The 7,183-nt window shown below is 41.5% G+C and overlaps 1 long non-coding RNA gene across 2 annotated transcripts in view; it reads left to right on the forward strand.

Moving 5' to 3' along the window:
• Nucleotides 1-7,183, forward strand: part of LOC121040788 (uncharacterized) — a 59,765-nt gene that overhangs the window by 9,824 nt on the left and 42,758 nt on the right. The window lies entirely within an intron of this gene.

The raw sequence follows: 7,183 nt of genomic DNA on the forward strand, positions 1-7,183 counted from the left end.
TGAAGGGGAAAGACCCAGCCTCGTAGGTCAGTGGACGTGGGGCTGGAGTGGAGGAATTTACCCCGTAACACAACAAGCTGTAGGGTTTCTGGATGGGCAGAGTATTTTTAAACAGCTCACCACCACAACAAAAGTTGCCAATGCCGGCCTTTCTAAATCCCAAAGAATTCTGGGAAGGTGCTGGCTAAGGTGGATTGTGACCCTGCAGCGGTGGTGGTATTTACCACTGGCCACCATTAATTGGTCTGTGCCAAGCCGGCAGTGTGTACTTCCAAAACATTGTTTTATTTCGTTCTCACGACAACCCAACTATCTTATGGATGGAGGAACAAAGACTCCAGTGCTTCTGACCTTGACCACCGGACAATGCTCCCTCCTAACGAGAATAAAGATACTACTTTCCCCAAATACTCTACTCCCTAAAATATATTTTTATGAAAGATTCTACTTTAAATAAATACAGGAAGCTGTACTTTTCATTAGGACTTGAAAGGTTCCCCCCTGAGTAAAATAAAATCTGGCCTACCAGGTGGTTTAAGACTCAGCTTCTAAGTGGGCGAATACGTCCATTTAGTACAAATGTGTACGAGGAAGGGTCTCCTTGGTCACTCACATGAAGGCATGAGAATCAAAACTGATTCTTTAAGGGACTAGTGAAAGCAGCCATGAACCTTGACCTCCCCTTCAGGGCATGGAGGTCCTAGCAGCTTGTCCCGTACAGCAAACTGGTCCTGTCACCTCTCCCTGGACCCCCACTTGAGAAGTCCTGACAGGTAGTAAGCTTTTGGAGAGTTTGGCTAATGGCAAGAAAGTGGCAAAGCAGACATGTTCCTCCTTAGTGTTCGTGCCCCGTCCTTTCCAGGGAAATTTGCTGGGGAAGCCCCCTTCCATATCAGAAGTAAAGAGGACAGTTCTCCATGTGACCCCTCCCCTCTCAACACAGAGTAGTGCAACAGAATGAGTGGGTAAACACTGACCAGGTCATAAGGCTAATTTTAGGAGGTTTTAGGTTATTTGCCAATTAGGTCCTTTGATTCATTTGCCCCCGTGTGCGTAAAGCAACATATTTCTGCATCATTTAAGAGAAAAGAGAATTAGTATGAGCTACCAACAGCTGGCTGACAACCTTGAGCCCTGGGTGTGTTGGCACTGATCCAGATTTCACATGAGGAGTTCATTTTTGGTCAGTCAAAAAAGGGAAGGGGTTGGCCCAGATCCTGTTTCACACGTTCAGGAGCAAGGATTCGCCGTTCCCTTCAGAAATTGCTGGAGGGTGGCTCTGCAGGTGCACTTGTCTCTCCACCTGATACAAAAAGGACCGTTCAGCTGTCTGGGTTCTTCCTCCGACAAGTCTGTGCTTCAGTGCAGCAATTACACCAAGCAAAGGTTAATTCCCCTTTTTCTTCAAATCCCCTTTTATAAAGATGTATTATGTCTGCAGATTCCAGATTTTTTCTTAAGCTTCTTTTTCTTCCTCATGAATCCTACTCACCCTCACTTCGAGGTTAGTTTTTAGACTGAGGCTGAGTTTACTAGCACCATAAAGACCTTCGTATTTGTTGGAGAATGAAATCCTCTTAGTTTCCTAATCTGTGAGTCACCATTTCAGAATAATAAAAATTTCATGTTTCAAAATGGTCCTAGCCTTTCTTATTTTCAATGTAACAAGTCATCAATGCAAAAGAAAATTAATTGGGATTAAAAAAAATCCTCCCAAATCCCACCACTAGAGAAGACTAACCACCATTAACATTTTAATGTCTATGATTTTCATTATTTTTTCCCCACAAATTACAAGCTATTTAATAATTTGATTTTTTTTTTTACATTTTGGATGTTAGATGAAAATAGAATAGATAAATGTCACTGTTTGTAAGAGGGGCAGAATACTGCAAAATATTAACATGCTTTAATCTACCTATAACAATGGATATTTTGCTACTACACATACTGCTGCAATGAACTTGGACACACATTCCTTGCTCACTAGTCTATTCCTTGTGACAATTCCTATAAACAAACTTTGCTAGGTCAGATCATATACATTTTTTTCAAGGCCTCTGATACATATGCCAAATCGTGTCTCCCCCCTCAGAAAACTTGGCCTCATTTTCAACCTCACTGACTTCCTTAGAGTGCATTAAAAAAATTTTTTTCAACGTTTATTTATTTTTGAGACAGAGACAGAACATGAACGGGGGAGGGTCAGAGAGAGAGGGAGACACAGAATCTGAAACAGGCTCCAGGCTTTGAGTTGTCCGCACAGAGCCCGATGCAGGGCTCGAACTCAGGTGCCCCTAGGGTGCATTTTTAAAATCCAACTCTCACAAATACTAAGTAAAATAGGTCTTTTTAAAATTTTTGCTCATTTGAGAGAGGAAAAAAATGGTACCTCCATGCTTTTTTTAAAAAAAAATTAATTCTAGTATAATTAATATACAGTGTTACGTTAGTTTCAGGTGAACAATACAGCAATTGAACACTTGTATACGTTACTCAGTACTCATCATGCCAACTGTGCTTTTAATCCCCTCCACCTCTTTTACCCATTCGCCCACCTGCCTCCCCTCTGGTGGCCATCAGTTTCTTCTCCATAGTTAAGAGTGTTTTTTGGTTTGTGTCTTTTTTGTTTGTTTTGTATCTTAAATTCCATGAGTGAAATCATGCGTTATTTGTCTTTCTCTGACTTATTTCACTTGGCGTTATACTCTCTAGGTCCACCTATGTTGTTGCATATGGCGAGATTTCATTTTTTATGACTGAGTAACATTCTATTATATATATACCACATCTTATTTGTCAGTTCTATGGATGGATGGACACTCAGTCTCCTTCCATAATTTGGCTGTTGTAAACAATGCTGCAATAAACATAAGAGTGCATGTATCTTCTCGAACTAGTGTTTTTGTATTCTTTGGGTAAAGAGTAGTGGCATTACTGGATCATATGGTCATTCTATTTTTAATTTTGGGGGGAAGCTTCATACGGTTTTCCAATGTGGCTGCACCACTTTGCATTCCTGCCAACAACGCAAGAGGGTTCCTCTTTCTATATATCCATACCAATATCTGTTGTTTCTTGTGTTGCTGATTTTAACCACTCTGACTGCTATGAGGTGATATCTCACTGTGGTTTTGATCCGCATCTCCCTGATTAGTGATACCGTGCATCTTTTCATGTGTCTGTTGGCCATCTGTATGTCTTCTTTGGAGAAATGTCTGTTCACGTCTTCTGCCCATTTTTAAATTGTGTGTGTGTGAAGTTGTATAAATTCTTTATATATTTTTGATACTAACCCTTTATCTGATATGTCATTTACAGATACCTTCTTCCATTCAGCAGGGTGTCTTTTAGTTTTGTTTATTAGTTCCTTTTCAGTGCAGAAACTTTTTATCTTGATGCAGTCCCAATAGTTTATTTTTGCTTTTGTTTGCATTGCCTCAGGAGACATATGCAGGAAAATGTTGCTATGGCCAGTGTCAAAGAGGTTACTGTCTGTGCTTTCTTCTAGGGTTTTTATCAGGATTTTTCACGTCTCACAATTAGGTGTTTAATCCATTGCAAGTTTATGTTTGTGTATGGTGTAAGTGGTCCAGTTTCATTTTTTTGCATGTAGCTATCCAGTTTTCCCAGCTCCATTTGGGAAAGAGATGGTCTTTTTCCCACTTCTCATTCATGTCTCCTTTATCAAAGATCATTGACCATAATATCATGGTTTTATTTCCAGATTCTCTATTCTGCTCCATTGATCTATGGGTCTATTTTTAGCTAGTATCATAGTATTTTTGATTACTACAGTTCTGTAGTATATCTTGAGATCGGGGATTGTGATACCTCCAGTTTTGTTCCTTTTTTCCAAGATTGCTTTGGCTATTTGGGGTCTTTTGTGGTTCCACACGAATTTTAGGATTATTTGTTCTAATTTTGTGAAAAATGCTGTTGGTGTGTTGATAGGGACTGTATTAAGTCTGTACATTGCTTTGGGTTGTGTGGACATTTTAACAATATTTGTTCTCCCAGTCCACGAGCATGGACTTTCTTTCCACTTGTTTTGGTCATCTTCAGTTTCTGTCATCAATGTTTTTATAGTTCTCAGAGTACAGGTCTTTCCCTTCCTTGGTTAAGTTTATTCCTAGATACTGTTTTTGGTGCCATCGTAAATGGGACTTTTTTCTTAAATTCTCTTTCTGCTATTTCATCATTAGTGTATATAAATGCAATGGATTTCTATATATTGATTTTGTATCTTGCAACTTTATTGAATTCATTTATCAGTTTTGGAAGGGTTTTTTTTGGTGGAGTCATTAGGGTTTTCTATGTATAGTACCATATCATCTGCAAATAGTAAAGGCTTTACTTCTTCCTTACCAACTTGGATGCCTTTTTTGCTTTTTCTTGTCTGAGTGCTGTGCCTAGGACTTCCAGTACTATATTGAATAAAAGTGGTCAGAGTAGACACCCTTATCTTGTTCCTGATCAGTTTTTCGCCATTGAGTATGTTAGCTATGAGTTTTTTATATGTGGCCTTTATCATGTTGAGGTGTATTATTCCCTCTCAACCTAAGTCACTGTGTCCTTGTTGATTTTCTGTTTGAATGAGCCATCCATTGATGTAAGTAGAGTGTTAAAGTCCCCTATTATTTTATTACTATCGATAATATTCTGTTTGTTTGTTATTAGCTGCTTTATTTATTTGGGTTCCTCCATCTTGGGTGCATAAATGTTGATAATCGTTTATATCTTCCTATTGGATCGTTCCATTTATTATTACGTACTGTCTTTCTAAAGAAAGACGAAAGACTCTTGTTACAGTCTGTTTTAAAGTCTATTTTATCTGATGTAAGTATTGCTACTCTGGCTTTTGCACTTCCATTTGCATGGTAAATGCTTTTCTGTCTGTTCCCTTTTCATCTGCATGTGTCTTTAGGTCTGAAATGAGCCTCTTGTAGGCAGCATGTAGATGGGTCTTGCTTTTTTATACATCCTATCACCCTATGTCTTTCGATTGAAGCACTTAGTCCCTTTACATTCACAGTAATTATTGATAGCTACATACTTATTGCCATTTTGTTACTCGTTGTTTTTGTAGTTCTTCTCTGTTTCTTTCTTCTCTCGCTCTCTTCTCTCATGGTTTCTTGGCTTTCTTTAGTGATATACTTGGATTTCTAAATGATAGCCTCGACAGATAGAGTATTCTTGGTTGCAGATTTTTTTTTTCTCTCAGCACTTTGAATATATCATGCCACTCCCTTCTGATCTGCAAAGTTTCTACTGAAAAACCAGATGATCGCCTTGGAGAATTCCCTTTCCACGTAACTGTTTTCTTTTGCTGCTTTTAAAATTCTCTTTTTATCGCTACCTTTTGTCATTTAATTATTTTTTTTAACGTTTATTTATTTTTGAGACAGAGAGAGACAGAGCATGAACGGGGGAGGGGCAGAAAGAGAGGGAGACACAGAATCGGAAGCAGGCTCCAGGCTCTGAGCCATCAGCCCCAGAGCACGACGCGGGGCTCCAACTCACGGATCGCCAGATCGTGACCTGAGCTGAAGTCGGATGCTTAACCGACTGAGCCACCCAGGCGCCCCGCCTGGCACTTCAGGAGCATTTCCTGTGTGTGTTGTGTGCACCCTACTAGTGTGGCTGAGCCACGTTTTCCTTCAGCCCAGTCATCTACAAAGGCTCTCTTTGCCTGTTGGCAGGGTTTGGTCCCTGTGCTGTCAGTAGGCCAGTCCGAGGCCGCCCCCTTGGGCTTGAGTTGAGTCAGAAAAGGCATTTGCCAGAGCTAGATGCTTTCCCTGGGTTATCCCCCCGAGAAGCTTTTATTGGTGGCCATGACCTGGAGTCAGACCACATGTCTTCTCCCAGTCCAATGCTGGAGCTACAGTTGGATTGGTGTGTGTGGCTATCTTCCCCTCTCCATTTCGGAGTGGCGCTGACCCTTGTCGAGGCTGCTTGCACACTGCCAGTCTTATGGCACCACGTCGGATAGACTCCTGCCAGTGGCAGGTCCATAGAAAAAAGGCAGGGTCAGAGCTGTGATGCCAGCAAGGTTCATGCTGGTCTGCTATGGAGGGGGTTCTGCAGTCACCCAGGAAGACTCCTGCTGAGGCCAGGAGGGAGGAGGCCAGTCTGCAGGAGAACACAGGGGCAGAACACATCGTTAGCAAACTAGGTGGAGAGTTTTTGTGCTAAGCTGGTTCCCATGGGTGTCTGTGTATCTAGGCTTGGGGGTAAGGGAGGGAAATGGCACTTGCCAGCTCCTCTGTTCTTAGGTCTCCCAAGGATCCCTGCCTCTCTAACACAAACTCTTAGATCGATAAGTAAATCTCCCTCCTGTATACCCCAGGTATTTTTCAGATTGCTTCTTCTAAGCTATATCTCTCTTGGACCGTTTGTTTTGCTCCTTAAGGACAGGGACTCAGTTGCCTCTCACCATCCCTGGTCTCACAGAGATAAGCCCGCTGATTTTTAAACTTCCCCGTGGTAAGCCCCACTGGATTATAAGAACTCAAGAAGTTAAGCCTCTCTGTTTTCAAAACCAACTGTTAGTGGTTCATTGTCCCTATGCAGGTTCCCCATGCCTGGGGTGCCTGGGGTGGGGTATGCTCCTCCCCCTTCTCTTGGCACGTGACATCCCTCCCTCCAGCAGACAGTCCCATGGGTCCCTTTAGTTCCCAACTGTATCTCCATTCTTTGTGGCCTCTTCTCTACATTTTGCTCTGGAGAGTCTGTTCCGCCAGTGTTTGGGTTGTTTTCTGGGTCAACACCTCTATTTCTGATGTAGGTGTTATGTAGGCGTAACCATGGGACAAGGTGAGCTTAGGGTCCTCCTACACTGTCATCATCCCTGAGAAGTTTGTGGGGTTTATTATTATTATTAACAAGGTTTTCATATGCTAATAACTGTTTGCACTTTTTTTTTCTTTTTTGCATTGTCTATTCTCTTGTGCTCATTTTTCTTTTGGGATATTTATATTTTCCTTCCTGATTGTAGGAACTCATTACACACAAAGATGACATTTTCTAGACTGTATTTCAGGGAATTTATTGCACTTTGAGATGTTAATAGGTGTGTTGAGGGGAGGAAAAGACTTCCAGGGTCAGATTTAACACATCATTTCCTAAGCTTAATTGACCATCAAACATTTTCTTCTCCTCCTCCCCCTCCCCCCCCTCCCCC

Source organism: Herpailurus yagouaroundi, unplaced genomic scaffold (assembly GCF_014898765.1).
Source record: "Herpailurus yagouaroundi ecotype Mexico unplaced genomic scaffold, PumYag 182, whole genome shotgun sequence".
Classification (NCBI taxonomy): Eukaryota; Metazoa; Chordata; class Mammalia; order Carnivora; family Felidae; genus Herpailurus; species Herpailurus yagouaroundi.